Below are 19,298 nucleotides of genomic sequence, written 5' to 3'. Positions count from 1 at the left end.
GCTCAGAAAGAAATTGACAAAAGTCCATATTTTGCTTACTGTTTCAAAGATTCCAAATAAAATTATGTAACCATTCCAAAGCTTTTTGGAGAAAAGCTCCTTATTTAATGATGTATTTTATCTTATCTTCCATACAGCTATCATTTACTCTTCTAAAGCCAAAGAATTGTTAAATTATTGAGAACTTTACATCATGTGCTTTATTTTTTGGCTTCAAGTCAAATATTCTCAGACTAGTACTTCAGAAAAAGAGCAATGACTGAGAGAGGAGAGCTTTAAGGGCATTTGAAAACACTGTTAGTTTTGGGGCATAAGCCCAGAAATTGGTTATGGCCTAAGCTAAATGAAGTAAATATTAAATAATGATTCATGAAACAGCATTACAAACCACAAAGTATTGGTCAGTAGGAATCAAATGCTGGAAATAATCCAGATATCCCTCAATGGAGGAATGGATACAGAAAATGTGGTATATTTGCACAATGGAATACTACTCAGCAATTAAAAACAATGAATTCATGAAATTTTTAGGCAAATGGTTGGAACTGAAAATATCATCCTAAGTGAGGTAACCCAATCACAAAAGAATACACATGGAATGCAGTCACTGATAAGTGGATATTAATTAGCCCAGAAGCTCTGAATAGTCAAGACACAATTAGCATATCAAATGATTCCCATGAAGAAGGGAGGAGAGGGCCCTGGTCCTGGAAAGGCTTGATCCAGCATTGTAGGAGATTACCAGGACAGAGAAATGGGAGGGGTTGATTGGGGAATGGGTGAAGAGAAGAGGGCTTGTGGGACATATGGGGAGGGGGGAACTGGAAAAGGGAAAAGCATTTGGAATTTAAACAAAGAATATAGAAAAAAAGAAAGAAAACTTCCAACTGTATAGAATAGAAACTTGGTGGCTTGGGAGAACAGCTCAGTGGCACAGCTCATTTTTACTATGTGCAAGGTCCAAGCTCCAAAATAATTAACTAGATAGATAAAGTAATTAATTAATTTAATTAAGTAGGGAACCATTTAGGTCCCTCCTTATTTTAGTTTATTTCCTGCACCTGTGCCAATGAAAATTACTCTACGGTTTCTGTATTTTGATTTTAGCGACAAGTTCTCCTATACCTTAGGTTGGCTCAACGCCCTCTGTAGATGATGTTGCCATAGAACTTCGTATCCTCCTGCCTCCATTTCTTAAGTGCCAAGATTACAGGAATTTACTACCATGTCCACCTAAAATCCCATTCTTATAGGAAATAAAGACCCTCAAATTCAATATATTAAACTTTAAAATCTGTCAGGACCAATATGTGGATGAGAATATCTATGAAATTTCTGGAAAAAAATAATGTTGCTCACTCAATAGCTATCTATTCTTCATTATTGGTGAGACAATATAACTAATTCTTGCCATTGGGCTGAAAAGGTGTCACTTCCAGATGAAATTGTTCACAAACTCTCTAGCTGTCTCTTATCACACTTGGGTAATTTGGAAGTCATATATGAGGATAGTGGCACCACAACATGGAAGCAGCCTAAACCATTGAATCTCTATGTGGAAGAATGTAATTATCTGTAGAGATGAATGACCCACCAACAGTGCTCATGTGTATGTGAAGTAAGTCTTTGTTGCACAAAACAACAGAAACTTGAGATTTTTTTATTGTGACATTAGCTATTTACCTACTATCACAGCATTGAAGCACTTAAAAATGGTACTTAACATATTGTGAAACCTGTCTCATTAGGCGATTTGGTTTTTGTGCAACATGAACTTACAAAAAACTAAGATAACCAGTGTCATGATGTGATACTATGTTGTGAAACCACTGTCATATTATTGGTCTATCTTTGACTATTAGTCTTGGAGGTGTATGGGCATACTCTAATAATAAAATATGAGTTTACAATATACAATACTATATATAATAATAAAATATGAGGCAATAATTATTCAATAGATATTACTAAAGAGGATGATGAAATATAAGTGGGTTCATAAATAGAACCCACTGTGTGTGTCTGGAAATCTAGTATATGGTAATTATGTCTTAAATCGACAAGGAAGAGTGAATTACTAGTGCACATCTCAGGAAATTAGCCACTAACCTAGTGTTCAAAATGACAATGGCAATTTAGTGTCTCTTGTGGATTCTATGGGTTAGGATCTCACAAAGAACACACTATAAACAGGTGGTATCTACACAATAATGTCTAGGTTTTATCTAAGACACAACAAAGGTTTGGAGCTGGAATTCTCAGAAGGTTTGTCCATTCATATATCTGCTAGGTAGTTCTTCCAGGGAACATCAGCTGGAATATGTCCATGTGGCTTCTACATATTCTTGATACCCTCACAACATGGTGTCTCAGTTTTAAATATAAATGCAGTGTGTTTGTGTGTGTGTGTGTGTGTGTGTGTGAGAGAGAGAGAGAGAGAGAGAGAGAGAGAGAGAGACAGAGACAGACAGAGACAGAGAGAGACAGAGAGACAGAGAGAAAGAGAGAGAGTATGTGTGTTATAGGGATCCATTTGTGACCTCAGAAGTCATCCAGTAATACTTTAGGCATATTCTATCAATTAAAGCAATTACAAAAGTCCATTTAGGTTTAAGAGAAGGAAACAGATGCTATCTCTCAGTAGAGAACTGTCACCATCATAATGTAAGAAAAGCATGAAGAATCAACATGTTGGTGCATGTCTACATTTCTAATACTTGGGAGGTAGAAGCAAGAGGTTCAGAAATTCAAACTCATCCTCAGCTATGTAGCACTTTAGGGTGTGCCTGGCTTAACCTTGTCTCAAAATTAGGGGAGCAATATATGCACTCATCTTTGATAATTCAATCTTAAATATGTGATTTGTTTCTTAAGGTTCTGATACTATGTTTGAACAAGACAAATGAATGCTTCCTTACCATGGAAATGAGAATAAAAAATACTTTAGTATGTGTGTCTTGAGTCTTGAATGAAACAGGAAATATGAATAAGCTTTATTAGAATTAAAGCTTTCTGGTTTTGGAGACTTTCTTTAAATTATATTTTAGCATATAGCTAATTTACACTTCTGTTATTTTACTGCGTTTTCTGTTATTGCTGGAAATAATGTATTTTGTGTCCTTTACTGAGTTATTTTTAGTGATCAAAGCCTTGAAAACTCCTAGGCAAAGGGCATTCTGAATCTGTTACAAAGAGAAAACTTTAGATTTTCATTTCTCTCATGTCTATACAATACAGATGAAAAATCATTTTGAGCAAACCTTACTCTCATCCATCTTTTTCCCAGACCTCAGGTCAAAGCAGAAATAATATAGCTGTTTGTGTTCCGGTCTGCACCTTGTTAGGTGGCTTCTTGGTTTTCAAAGAAGGATGCCAATTCTATCACTAAGCCACTTGCCACCTACCAAAGCAGTCTAGGACTGGTGAATTAATTGTTAAAAGTCATCAGAGAGAGTAATCTTGAAAATTCTGAAACCAAGTTTGTTTGTTTTAATTTAGTGTCTACCTGAAATAAAGTCAATTAGAGAAGGTGATTTAACAGCTAGAGAAACCACCTTGAACTCAGTAATGCCATTGTTCTGCTTAGGACCCCTTGGATCTCCTTTAGCAACATGAACCCATTCCAAATTCTGTAGCTGTATTAGGTGGAACTCACTAAAGTCTATAAGAGCCACTTTGCTCACAGGCTCTGGAGCAGGAAGTACCAGGGGTTAAGCTCACCAACGCCACACCATTAGATCTTACAATTCTTAGACAATAATGTATGGGTATCGAACCATAAAATATAGTTCCCTCATCACAAGTCAGGAGAAACCAAGGTATAATTTATCCTTCTTAAAAGGCAAAGCTACAATAGATTTATATATAGTTTCAACTGGCTTTTAACTGCAATTCACAAATCAAGATAGCCTTCAATTCTACAAAATAACATGAAATTTCTCACTGGGTGATAGCACAGCAGTGGGCTTTTCTACAGTGCAAACTAAAACAAATTATTATGGGAAACAAAGCTTATTCGCATGAAACATATCAAGGTTCTATTCAGAAAAGCCAAAGCCAAGGGATTTTCCTATCATTCTGCTAAAACAGATTGATTTCAGAGCTTTGCTATACATCCTACCCCCATAGAAGCCCTTCTATGCAAGCCTGAACTCCTGACTTAGATTACTGGAATCCATGTGTATTAACTGGGATTCTCTGAAGAAACAGAACTTATAGAATGAATGTATATATTATTTTTTATTAGAATGACTGATATAATCTGGTATTGTTATTTCAACAATGTCTGTCTCACACTGAAGAGAAAAAAGATCCTACAGTTGTTCAGACTTCTAGGATGAATGTCTCAGTAGTCCTATTCTAGATCTGCAGATCTGGAGGATTTCTTGGGAGCAACTGGCATTCAGTCTGCACTGGAAGCTCAGAGAAGCTGGTTCTAATATTATTGAAGGAACACAGCAACAACAGGATAGATGAACTTGCCAGCAAAACTGAAGGCAAATAGGCAAAAAGATATTTTGGGTAGGTCTTTGTACTTCAAATAATCTGACCAAGGAAGTTCCTAAAACCCAATAGTTAGCTTGATATAGTTGTCTCCTGAGAGGCTCTGTCAGAGTCTGAAATGAACAGAGGTGGATGCTTGCCGTCAACCATTGGACTGAGTGTGGGGTCCCTGATGGAAGAGTTGGAGAAGGGACTTAAGGAGCTGAGGGGGTTTGAAGCCCCATGGAGGGAACACTAGTATCAAAAAGCCAGAATCCCCAGAGCTCCCAGGGACTGGACCACCAACCAAAGACTGCTCAAGGAGTAACCCATGGTGCTGGCCACATATGTGGCAGAGTATGGGACATCGGTGAGAGGAGAGGCCCTTGGGCCTGAGGAGGTTCAATGCCCCAGTGTAGGGGAATGCCAGGGCAGGAGCACAGGTATGGGTATATGGGTGGGGGAGCACCCTCAAGAGGCAGGGGGAGGGGAGAGGGGGAAGAGGGTCTCTGGAGGAGAGACATGAAAAGGAGATAACATTTGAAATGTAAATAAAGAAAATATCCAATAAAAGAAAAAAAGGGAACAAAAAAGAGCATGTTAAATTACATAATTACATATGCAGAGGACCTAAGTTTGGTTCCCAGAACACATGTTGGCTCACAATTACCTGTAACTCTAGCTCCAAGGATAGCAATGATGCCTCTGACAAGTACCAGTACTTAATATACAGAGATTTACATATACAATTAGATTTAAAACTTCCAAGTACACTTGGAATACAGTACTCAGGAGGTAGAGACAGGCAGTTTTCTACATAGGAAGTTTTAGTCTAACCAGTGCCCTGTCTGAAAGAAGCAAACAAAGATTTTCTTGAGAAGGCTCAGTAGGTTGCATTTTTAGTTGGAGCCAGTTAACTTGACAACCAAGATTAGCTACTATACCATATAAAGGTGGAAGGAGAAAACTAATTCCACAATTCTGTCTGACCTTTGACCATAATGTGTATACAATGGTATGCAGACAAAAACACACAGACACAGACACACACACACACACAGAAACACACACACACACACACACACACACAAATGGAGAGGGAGGGAGAGAGAGAGAGAGAGAGAGAGAGAGAGAGAGAGAGACCAAATTTTAAAATATAAGCTATGTTAAGAAAGACAATTACTCCTAAATGTGGAATCTGAAATACAAACATGAAAGTAGAAGAAGGAATCTTAAGAAAGATGAAAAGGAAGGAGGGTGTATAAAACAGAATGATGACAAGGAGTGAATATGATGAAAATACTTTATATACATGTATATAGCTGCCACAATGAACTCCATTATTTTAAACAATTAATGTATGTATACTCATAATAAAACAAGTATCATTTAATTCACAAAACGAACAAAAATTACCAATGATCTTAAGAAAAGAGCAAAATAGATTCAGGGCCTGAGCAGCTAGGCTAGCCTTGTGTGCACCAACCCAGTTCGGCTGCCCAGCAGAGTGATCAGCACTCGGGAAAGGTCCCGCAGCATACACCTTCAGCACTCCCTGAAGGAGCATACTGGCACCATCTGGTTCACAGACACAATCTGGGGCAAGGCACACGGGCACCAAAGAGGAGGACAGCACACCAACAATCTGCAACAGGGGAAACCCAGCCATCCAGTGTTGTGGAAATAGCCCTAGAGCCTCTCAGGAGGCTCAAACACCAGCCAGAGACAAGACCAACTAACGCTAGAGAACAAGATGGCAAAGGGCAAACACAGGAACGCTTCTAACAGAAATCTAGGCAATATGGCAGCGTCTGAACCAAACTCTCCAACATCAGCAAGTCCTGGTTATGCCAATATACCAGAGAAACAAGATTTGGATTTAAAATCACTGGTCATGATGGTGCTAGAAGAACACAAAAAGGACATAAATGAATCTCTTAAAGAAATACAGGGGAACATGAACAAGTTAGAAACCCGTATAATGGAAACACAAAAATCACTTAAAGAAATTCAGGAGAATAAGGCTGAAGAGATAGAAGTCAATAAAGAAGAAATGAAAAAAAAAACCTTAAAGAAATGCAGGAGAACTTGAGTCAACAGGCAGAAGTCATGAAAGAGAAAACACAAAAATCTCTTAAAGAATTAAAGGAAAACACAAACAAAGAAATGATGGAACTGAGCAAAACCATCCTGGATCTAAAAACAGAAGTAGAAACAACTAAGAAATCACAAAGGGAGACAACTTTGGAGATAGAAAACCTTGAGAAGAAATCAGGGGCCATAGATGCAAATATCAACAAAAAAATGCAAGAGATGGATGAAAGAATCTCAGATGCTGAAGATACCATAGAAACCATTGACTCAACAGTCAAAGAAAATGCAAAATGCAAAAAGCTTGTATCCCAGAACATCCAGGAAATCTAGGACACAATGAGAAGACCAAACCTAAGGATTATAGGTATAAATGAGAGTGAAGATTTATAACTTAAAAGGCCAGCAAATATCTTCAATAAAATTATGGAAGAAAACTTCCCTAACCTAAAGAGAGAGATGCCCATGAATATACGAGAAGCCTACAGAACTCCAAACAGACTGGACCTGAGCAGAAATACCTCCTGTCACATAATAATCAAAACCTCAAATGCACTAAACAAAGAAAGAATATTAAAGGCAGTAAGAGAAAAAGGCCAAGTAACATATAAAGGAAGACCTATCAGAATCACACCAGACTTCTCACCTGAGACCATGAAAGCTAGAAGATCCTGGGCAGATCTCATGCAGACTCTAAGAGAACACAAGTGTCAGCCAAGACTACTATACCCAGCAAAATTCTCATTCACCATAGATGGAGAAACCAAGCTATTCCATGACAAAACCAAATTTACACAATATCTTTCCACAAACCCAGCTCTGCAAAGAATAATAGGAGGAAAACTCCAATACAAGGAGGGAAACTACACCCTGGAAAAAGCAACATAGTAACCTTCTTTCATCCAACCCAAAAGAAGATAACCACTCAAATATAAAAATAACATCAAAAATGACAGGAAGTAATAATCACTATTCCTTAATATCTCTTAACATCAATGGTCTCAATTCCCCAATAAAAAAACATAGACTAACAGACTAGATAAGGAAACAGGATGCTACATTTTGCTGCATACAGGAGACACACGTCAGTGTCAAAAACAAAAACTTTTACTACCTTAGAGTAAAAGGCTGGAAGACAATTTTACAAGCCAATGGTCTCGGGAAACGAGCCAGAGTAGCCATTCTAATATCAGATAAAATGGACTTTCAACCTAAAGTCATCAAAAGAGACACAGAAGGACACTTCTTGCTGGTCAAAGGAAAAAATCCATCAAGAAGACCTTTCAATTCTGAACATCTATGTGCCAAATGCAAGGGCACCCTCATTCGTAAAAGAAATTTTACTAAAGCTCAAAGCACACATTGCACCTAACACAATAATTGTGGGGGACTTCAATACTCCACTCTCCTCAATGGACGGATCAGGAAAACAGAAACTAAACAGGGACACAGTAAAACTAATTGAAGCTTTGGACCAATTGGATTTGACTGATATTTATAGAACATTTCACCCTAAAGCAAAAGAATATACTTTTTTTCTCAGCACCTCATGGTACCTTCTCCAAAATCGACCATATAATTGGTCACAAGACAGACTTCAAAAAATATAAGAAGATCGAACTAATCCCATGCCTCCTATCAGATTACTATGGAGTAAAAGTGGTCTTCAATAGCAACAAAAACAACAGAAAGCCCACATACACATGGAGGCTGAACAATACTCTACTCAATGACACCTTGGCCAAAGAAGAAATAAAGAAAGAAATAAGAGACTTTTTAGAATTTAATGAAAATGAAGGCACAACATATCCAAATCTTTGGGACACAATGAAAGCAGTGCTAAGAGGAAAACTCACAGCCCTGAGTGCCTCAAAAAAAAAAAAATGGAGAGAGCATACACTAACAGCTTAAGGACACACCTGAAAGCCCTGGAACAAAAGGAAGCCAATTCACCCAGGAGGAGTAGAAGACTGGAAATCATCAAACTCAGGGCTGAAATCAATCAAGTGGAAACAAAGAAAACCATACAAAGAATCAACGAATCCAGGAGCTGGTTCTTTGAGAAAATCAACAAGATAGATAAACCCTTAGCCAGACTGACCAAAGGGCACAGAGACAGTATCCAAATTAACAAACTTAGAAATGAAAAGGGGGATATAACAACAGAAACTGAGGAAATCCAAAATATCATCAGATCCTACTACAAAAGCCTATACTCAACACAACTGGAGAATCTGCAGGAAATGGACAATTTCCTAGACAGATACCAAATACCAAAATTAAATCAGGACCAAATAGATCATCTAAACAGTCCCATAACCCCTAAAGAAATAGAAGGGGTCATAGAAAGTCTTCCAACCAAAAAAAAGTACAGGACCAGATGGTTTCAGTGCAGAATTCTATCAGACCTTCAAAGAAGACCTAACACCAATACTCTTTAAACTATTCCACAAAATAGAAACAGAAGGAACCCTACCCAATTCCTTCTAAAAAGCCACAATTACGCTGATACCAAAACCACACAAAGATCCAACAAAGAAAGAGAACTTCAGGCCAATTTACCTTATGAACATCGATGCAAAAATACTCAATAAAATTCTTGCCAACCCTAGGATGTAGAGAAAGAGGAACACTCCTCCACTGTTGGTGGGGTTGCAAATTGGTACAACCACTCTGGAAATCAGTCTGGCGGTTCCTCCAAAAACTGGGTACCTCACTTCCAGAAGATCCTGCTATACCACTCCTGGGCATATACCCAGGAGATTCTCCAGCATGTAATAAGGATACATGTTCCACTATGTTCATAGCAGCCCTATTTATAATTGCCAGAAGCTGGAAAGAACCCAGGTATCCCTCAACAGAAGAGTGGATGCAAAAAAAATGTGGTATATATACACAATGGAGTACTATTCAGCCATTAGAAACAATGAATTCATGAAGTTCTTAGGCAAATGGATGGAGCTGGAGAACATCATACTAAGTGAGGTAACCCAGAGTCAAAAGATGAATCATGGTATGCACTCACTAATACGTAGATATTAACCTAGAAAGCTGGAATACCCAAAACACAATCCACACATCAAATGAGATACAAGAAGAACGGAGGAGTGGCCCCTTGTTCTGGAAAGACTCAGTGAAGCAGATAGGGCAAAATCAGAACAGGGAAGTCGAAAGGGTTGGGTGGGAAAACAGGGGGAGGGAAGGGGGATGATGGGACTTTCGGGGAGTGGGGGTCTAGAAAAGGGGGAATCATTTGAAATATAAATAAAAATATATCAAATAAAAAATTGAATATAAAAAAAATTCTTGCCAACCGAATCCAAGAACACATAGAAACGATCATTCACCACGATCAAATAGGCTTTATCCCAGGGATGCAGGGTTGGTTCAATATACAGAAATCCATCAATGCAATCCACTACATAAACAAACTCAAAGAAAAAAACACATGGTCATTTCATTGGATGCTGAAAAAGCATTTGACAAAATTCAGCATCCTTTCATGCTTAAAGTCTTGGAAAGAACAGGAATTCAAGGCCCTTACCGAAACATAGTAAAAGCAATATACAGCAAGTCAGTAGCCAGCATCAAACTAAATGGAGAGAAACTTGAAGCAATCCCACTAAAATCCGGGACTAGACAGGGCTGCCCACTTTCTCCATATCTTTTCAATATTGTACTTGAGGTACTAGCTCGGGCAACTAGACAACATAAGGAGGTTGAAGGGATACAAATTGGAAAGGAAGAAGTCAAACTATCATTATTTGCAGAGGATATGATAGTCTACATAAGTGACCCAAAAAACTCCACTAGAGACTTCCTACAGCTGATAAACAACTTCAGTAAAGTGGCAGGGTATAAAATCAACTCAAGCAAATCAGTAGCCTTTCTATACTCAAAGGATAAGCAGGCTGAGAAAGAAATTAGGGAAATGACACCCTTCACAATAGCCTCAAACAGTATAAAGTACCTTGGGGTGACTCTTACCAAACATGTGAAAGATCTGTATGACAAGAACTTCAAGACTCTGAAGAAGGAAATGGAAGAAGACCTCAAAAAATGGAAAAACCTCCCATGCTCATGGATCAGCAGGATTAATACACTTAAAATGGCCATTTTGCTAAAAGAAATTTACAGTTTCAACGCAATACCCATCAAAATCCCAACTCAATTCTTCACAGAGTTAGAAAGAGAAATTATCAAATTCATCTGGAATAACAAAAAATCCAGGAAAGCTAAAACTATTCTCAACAACAAAAGAAATTCTGGGGGAATCAGTATCCCTGACCTCAAACAATACTACAGAGCAATAGTGTTAAAAACTGCATGGTATTGGTACAGTGACAGACAGGAGGATCAATGGAACAGGATTGAAGATCCAGAAATGAACCCACACACCTATGGCCACTTGATCCTCGACAAAGAGGCTGAAAACATCCAATGGAAAAAAGATAGCCTTTTCAACAAATGGTGCTGGTTCAACTGGAGGTCAGCATGCAGAAGAATGCGAATTGATCCATCCTTGTCTCCTTGTACTAAGCTCAAATCCAAATGGATCAAGGACCTCCACATAAAGCCAGACACTCTGAAGCTAATAGAAAAGAAACTGGGGAAGACCCTTGAGGACATCGGTACAGGGAGAAAGTTTCTGAACAGAACACCAATAGCGTATGCTCTAAGAGCAAGAATTGACAAATGGGACCTCATAAAATTACAAAGTTTCTGTAAGGCAAAGGACACCATCAAGAGGACAAATCGGCAACCAACAAATTGGGAAAAGATCTTCACCAATCCTACATCAGATAGAGGGCTAATATCCAATATATATAAAGAACTCAAGAAGTTAGACTCCAGAAAACCAAACAACCCTATTAAAAAATGGGGTACAGAGTTAAACAAAGAATTCTCACCTGAAGAACTTCGGATGGCGGAGAAGCATCTTAAAAAATGCTCAACTTCATTAGTCATTAGGGAAATGCAAATCAAAACAACCCTAAGATTTCATCTTACACCAGTCAGAATGGCTAAGATTAAAAATTCAGGAGACAGCAGGTGTTGGAGAGGGTGTGGAGAAGAGGATCACTCCTCCACTGCTGGTGGGGTTGCAAATTGGTACAACCACTCTGGAAATCAGTCTGGCGGTTCCTCCGAAAACTGGGTACCTCACTTCCAGAAGATCCTGCTATACCACTCCTGGGCATATACCCAGAAGACTCCCCACCATGTAATAAGGATACATGTTCTACTATGTTCATAGCAGCCCCATTTATAATTGCCAGATGCTGGAAAGAACCCAGGTATCCCTCAACAGAAGAGTGGATGCAAAAAAGTGGTATATCTACACAATGGAGTACTATTCAGCCATTAGAAACAATGAATTCATGAAATTCTTAGGCAAATGGATGGAGCTAGAGAATATCATACTCAGTGAGGTAACCCAGACTCAAAAGGTGAATCATGGTATGCACTCACTAATAAGTGGATATTAACCTAGAAAACTGGAATACCCAAAACATAATCCACACATCAAATGAGGTACAAGAAGAAAGGAGGAGTGGCCCCTGGTTCTGGAAAGACTCAGTGAAACAGTATTCAGCAAAACCAGAACGGGGAAGTGGGAAGGGGTGGATGGGAGGACAGGGGAAGAGAAGGGGGCTTACGGGACTTTCGGGGAGTGGGGGGGGCTAGAAAAGGGGAAATCATTTGAAATGTAAATAAATTATTTCGAATAAAAAAAATTAAAAAAAAAAGAAATCCAGGGTTAGGGAGAAATAAGCTAGTTCTAAAAACCAAGAGTGAAATAAACCTAAGTGGTACCTTTGAAGATGCCCTAGGGTCCTCTGAAGTTTCCACTCATTCTATCTATCATCTACCTATCTATCTATCTATCTATCTATCTATCTATCTATCTCCCACACTCCCTCCCTCTCTCTCTCTCTATCTATCTATCTATCTATCTATCTATCTATCTATCTATCTATCTATCTACCTATCGATTTTTCAGTGGCAGGTATATGAACATAGAGTCTGCTGATGCATTTATCAGCCATGTGTACTGAATCTTTTTAAAAGATATATTTTACTGTTTTGTGTGTGTGTGTGTGTGTGTGTGTGTGTGTGTGTAAGTTCACATGAATGTAAATACCCTCATCATCTAGAAGTTAGCATTGGATCCTCTAGAACTGAAGTTACAGGTGGTTGCAAGCTGGATACTGGGAATTAAACTTGAGTCCTCTGCAACAGCAGCATGTACACTCAAACACTAAACAACCTCTCCAGCCCATGTACTCCATGAAAAAGTATCTGTTAGGTTCATCTGCCCATTTATTAGCAGGAGTATTTATTCTTTATTTCCAGCTCAGTGGTAGAAATTCTGTTTAATCCTGATAGGGAGGGAGGGAGAAGAGCGTGGGAGGGAGGAACAGAGGGATGGGGGGTGGGGAATATAGTCACTGATAAGTGGTTATTAGCCAAAAAATCAGAATACCCATGATACAACTCACAGGCCATAGGAAGTTTAACAAGAAGGAAGTCCCAAGTGTGGAAAACTAACTCAAACCCACTCAGAAGAGGGAACAAATTTATCATGGAAGGCAGAGTGAGGGAGAAACCTGGGTGGGAGAGGGGAGAGGGAAGATGGGAGGGAGAGGGAAAAGGGGGTAGAATCAGGTATGGGGAGAGACAGGTGAGAAGTCCAGAGGGCCAGGAGAATGAATTGAAATATGCAGCAGTGTGGAGTGGGAAGCAGAGAATCTCTAGAAAAGCTCAGGGACCTGGGATGAGAGAAGCTACCAGGACTCAATGGTGATGACATTAGCCAAAAGGACCAATAGTGGGGAGATGGAACCTGAAGAAATCCCCTCCAGTAGATAGAAATGGCCCCCAGTTAAGGCAGGGGACCACCCATCCATGTTCAAAAATTTTGACCCAGAATTGTTTCAGTCTTAAGGAAATGCATAGACAAAAGTGGAGCAGAGACTGAAAAAAGACCACCCGGTGATCGTCCCAACTTCCATGCTCCTATACCTAACCATGACTCTGTTACTAAAGCCATATTGTACTTGTAGACAGGAACCCAGCAGGGATGTCCTCTGAGAGGTTCTACCAGCAGTTGACTGAGACAGATGCAGATTCTTATAGCCAACCATTAGATTGAGGTAGGGAAATCCTATGGAAAGGTTAGGGGAAGTACTGAAGGAGCTGAAGGGGATGACAACCCCATAGGAATAAAAACAGTGTCAACTAACCTGGACTCCTCAGAGCTCCCAGAAACTAAGTCACCATCCGTGCCCCCCTGCCTCCCCTGTCCGCACTTGGGTAAAAGAGCCTTATCTAGCCTCAGTGGGAGAGGCAGTGCTTAATTCTATTGAAACTGGATCCTCCAGGGAAGAGAGCTGTTGGTGTAAGTGAGGTCGGGGTGGCTGTGTGTGGGGGGTAGGGTCAGGGAGATGGGGATGGGATGTTGAATTCAGGGAAGGGGTACCAGGAAGCAGGGCAACTTATAGAATGCAAGTCAATAAAATAATTAAAACAGAAAAAGAGTATATTTCATAGCACTTGTTCTCTGAATTTTCCTTTATCTCCTTCATAAAAGCTCCCTATTTACGGATTTTTTTTAAAGTTTTGTCATTCCCCGATCCGATCCTGTTGAATACCTTAAGGCAAGACTGTTGTTACCAGGGCAGCTCGCAGCGTAAGGAAAGCAATCTAGAAAGACTGTGATGACCCCATGATTGTACATGAATGGAAGTTTGTACCTGGGAACATCTCCAAAAATAAGTAGTCATTCTTTGAAGTCAGTGATGTCCTGAAAGAGCCATTGCCTATCATGTCCAAGGTCCTGAGCGAGACCTCCAGCATAATAAATAAGTTGCAAGATAAATATCACCCATTAATCAACTGAGTTCAGCTCACACACTATATTATTCATGATACTTTTCTGCCATTGTGGATTTACCTCCTGTCTTACTCTGGGTTCTTTCTTTATTATCCTACAAAGCGGTTAGCTAATTCTGAGATGGGTAAGCACTTAGCTCAGCCCTGACAGTGTCCTGTTACTTACAGAACAAATTTTATGCCTCTCACTAAGTCCCTGAAATGCTTATTTGCGAGCAGCAAGTGTCCACCACACAGTGACTTCAGAATCAATAACACTTATGAGTCTCTTACCTATCAAACTGATCACTCAGCAAATAAATTATATTTTGCCTTTGAAGATATAGATTCTTATAACACATGCTTTTGAGCACATTTCTGTATTTGCTTTATAAATAGCATAAAGATAAGCTTTAAATGGCTTTGCGACATTGAGTTTAGATAAAGTAATGCTCATATAAAAAATAACCAGTTCTTTTTCTCTTCAAATAAGTAAGAACATAATCTTTAAACAGAAGAAAAACTGACTTGAAAATATTATGAGTGTGTCGAGAGCACAAAGTAGAGAAAAAATTATTAATCTCATGGTAGACAGGAGGCAAAGAGGAAGCAAAGAGGGTGGAGGACAAAACAAACCCCCTGCAGTCACCTACTTTCTCTAACTAGGTTCTATCTCCCAAAGTTCCCACCACCTCTCAATAGTTCATTATTGAATCTAGGAATCTAGGTAGTTAGGAATCTTCCAGTGGGTCAACCTATAGATTTGGTTAAAACTCTCATGATCCAACCACCTGTGAACCTTGCACTGGACTCAGGTCTCAAACACGGGATCATTCAAGATCCAAACTGTAACACCCTTCCAACACTGCAGTGGTTTGAATGACAATTGGTAGCACTGTTTGGGATAATTTAGGAGATGTGGCCTTGTTGAAGGAAGTCTATCACTGAGAGAGATCAAACCTTATGTCACTTCCAGTTTTCCTTCTATGCTTCCTGCTTAAATATGAAGATGTGAGCCCTGAGTTTCCAGCTTTTGTCCCCAGGCCTGTGGCTTATTGTCATGCTTTCTTTCATGTTGGTGCCTTACCTCTTTGGAATCTTAAACCCAAATAACATCAGCCAGCAAAACCCAGAGATTCGTTTGTCTCCACATACTACAGCTCTGTGGTTACAGGTATATGCATGGTCATTTCCAGCTTTTCACAGTGATCCAAACTTACACCCTTGCCTGGGACAGCAAGTTCTCTTACCTACTGAGTTATCTCTCTAGCCTAATTTTCTGTAGTTTTTACTAGAGTTGAACACATTCTCTGCCAAGTCTCTTTCTCCTAAGCTGCTCCAGCAGAGTACTACAACAGTCATTCATTTACAATTACAACCATTCTTTCCATGCTCACATCTTTACATAGTTCAATGTGGAATTAGAATTTTCCCACCAATTTACATGCTGTGAGTCGGTCAATGCAATTTCCTCTTTGAAAGTTCTTGACACCATCTCATATTGATTTTATCTGTCAATAACTGCACAGTATTTACACCATGGTATCCAATAATCCACTACTGCTCCATGGCATCTTTTATAATGCAGGCTTATATTTTGGATAATGCTTAAATTATCTCTCTTTTTCAGAGAAGGAAGACAGAGAAAATGCCCCATAAATATTTAGGATATCTAGACAAAAAGACCTAAGAGGAACGCAAGAGTTCTGTGCACTCTCACATTGCAAAAGAAGTAAACCCAGGTTGTTCCAAGCACAAGAGCAACAAAAAGAACAATATCTGAGTGGACTGAGTTCAGATAGGAATGTTGCAAAAGAGTATCAGGAATAAACATGGATAGAAATATCTCGACAGATGCCAATCACCCCAAGTCCCAATGATACAGCAGCCAGTGGGATCAGGTCTACAATGGCTCCCTATTGATGTTCTTTCCTAAAACTTGCTTCACACTAATCTCAAAAAGAATATCGCTACTACTACAGAGAAAGGATGGGGAAGCTTTTGGAATAACCAGGAAAGCCTTGTATTGGCTAAAGCTATGGAAGCTAACTAGACTTCAGCTTTTATTTTTTTACTAGCCACTGGATAGTCAGAGATAAACAGTACAGAAAAACATTTGGAAAATATAGTAGAAAATCAAGGTAAACTGCATAGTTTAAGTACTTGAACTTAAACTCAAGGAATTTTACCTACTATGTATGTAGTATAGAATGTATTTATTTACATTATCTCTCATAATAACCATTGACAGCCTAATGATTAATCAATAAATTAATTAAAATTTTAAATTAATGGCTAGAAAAATTAAATCAATAACCTAAAGTTTTATGTTCTACATAAAGGGCAAAATATAAAGGTTTTAGACTTGGACTATACCCAAACAGCCATGTGTTAAGTCATGAAGAAGAATGCTATAAAAGATGGAACTAGGGAGGAAAGGTTCATTGACATAATTTGGCAGGCAGAAAACAAGGGCATTAAAACATTGAATTAGAGAACAATTCTGTAGACATTTACCATGTATACTCTGTGTACAAAAACTCTTAGTTATGAAAACATAGCTTTGAAGAACCTTTAAAATGTCCCATTAAAAAGCCAACATAGGCTTGTAAACGAGTGTATTTCTTTGATGCTGTATGTTGATAGTGGAGAGAGAAACTTGTGCATGTGGGGGGATAGATAGAAGACCATTTTGTGCTTTCCATTCTTTTTCTGTGGTCCTAAAACTGCTCAAAAATACCCTTTTTAAAGACTAAACTACACATTAAATCCATGAGACTAAAAAGAGATTGGTGGTTGCCAGGGCTTGGGGAGAGGAGGGGTGGAATTTCTTAGTGGATGCAGTAGTTTATTTTAGGGCTGTGAACATGTTTGGGAACTAGATCTAGGTAGTAGCAATACAGTATTGAAAGTGTACTTAATACCATCAAATAATTCAGATAAGTATGTTTAGGTTTATGATGTGAAATTTGTCTCAATGAATTAAAAAATTAAAAACATTATGTGTGATAAGTTAAAGTCTTCAAAAAACACATTGGAAGAAATCATAGCCTCCCAATGTAGTCTGCAATAAAGTACTTTTGTCTTTCACTTTGTTTTGAATTTGGTCTTTTGAGACAGGATCTTGCTATACAGCCCAGAGTAGCCTTGACCAGCTATTTGTAGAACAGCTGGCCATGAACCTTGAGACTAGGTCAGATCCTTTTGCCTAATCTTTTTGGGTGCTGAAATTATAGGCACGTGTTTCCATGCCCAGGTCTCCAATTTTCTTTGAAGGAGTGCTCACAAACATATTTTTTTCTTGTATACACCTCCGCATCTGTATATTAAAAGCTCTGCGTGGTAACTATGATAAATTATATGTATTATCTTTACCAGGCTACACCTGGTAAATGACCAAATTAATCATTGTTTCTAGGTATGTCTATGAGGATATTTTGGGAGGCAGTTAGCATTTGAATGTAGGACCTCACGATAATAAATTGCCCTCTCCAATGCTGGTTGTCATCATCTCATTCTCTGAGGGACTAGAAGAAAAGATTGAAGAAGGAAGAGTTTGCAACAGTTTTGTCTCCCTCCATGAGCTAAGGCATCTCATTCAATCTTCTACATTCAGACTGGCATGTAAATCCTTGCTAGTCTGGTCTCAGATCATGTGTCTCAGGCCATGGTCACATCACTAGCTCTGGTGGGTATTTAGCTTGCAAATATCAGGTGGAGGAACTTCTCAACCTCCAAAACCGTCTCTTCTCTTCCCCACTTTCTTCTCTTTCTGCACATATCCCATTAGTTATGTTCTAGAGAACTTTGACCCTAACACAATGGTCTTTCAATAAAGGTCTTTGTATTTATTTCAGCCAGGATTCTTATCACATGCCATGTACCCAATATCTGATGACATCACACTGATGGGATGATACAACATTTTGGAAAATGTTCTTCTAGACCTTAAAAATAACACTAATCCATTCTTATTTTAACTGTTTCAAGAAAAAGATTTTTACATGGGAGCCTTTAGGGATCTGTGTTGAAAATAACTGTCTTTAAAGGTAAATATGATTTCTAAGAAACATTTTTGATAATGCTGAAGACAACAATATATGTCCTTAGTAAACTCAATTCTGAATGAACGATGAGATGTGTGAGCCATAAAAATATAATGTGGCTTTTGAATAGCACTGGGTTTATAGGCAGGAATGCCACAATAGGAAAACTGATTATTCCATTTATGTATAGTTCAGCTAGCCATGGAATTGGAGATTACATCTATTTGTACAAATTGTATTCTTTATACAGTTCAGAATAAATGACACAGTATGTGGGCACATATAAAATAGCTGACATTTAAACAACAAATATAATGCTGTCTGATACAAAAAAATTGACAAAATAAAAAGGCTCTAGGCTAGTTCTTCATTGCAAGTAAATGCATCCTCCTGAATCTTCATTGGAAGGCCATTTTTTAGATTCTAAAGAGCTTAAGTTTGTAGTAATTCACATCATTAAATGTAGCCACAGCATAGACTGTTTTTTTTTTATTGAAATCAGAGATTCTCAACTAGAAGTGATACAAAGTAATAGTAGAGAGAGCAGAGCATTTCCTTCTGGAGACATGCTTATTCAAAATGAGTGGTAGATATTTTAATCACACGTTTGCTTAAGAGTCACAATAGTTCATGCACTTTGAATAAATGAAGAAGGAATCACCAGTAAGAGAGCATGGGAGTATAGATTATTCAAATGGAGACATTTGCTAGGAAAGATGAAAAAGCACAAAAGGTAACGGCAAATCAACCTCAACAGGCTGCCCATTCCACCTGCTGCACACAACACATGCCCATTTCTTGAAT

The sequence above is a fragment of the Apodemus sylvaticus genome, chromosome X (assembly GCF_947179515.1).
Source record: "Apodemus sylvaticus chromosome X, mApoSyl1.1, whole genome shotgun sequence".
Lineage (NCBI taxonomy): Eukaryota > Metazoa > Chordata > Mammalia > Rodentia > Muridae > Apodemus > Apodemus sylvaticus.
The sequence above is the reverse complement of the archived record's forward strand: the minus strand, read 5'-3'. Positions refer to the sequence as shown.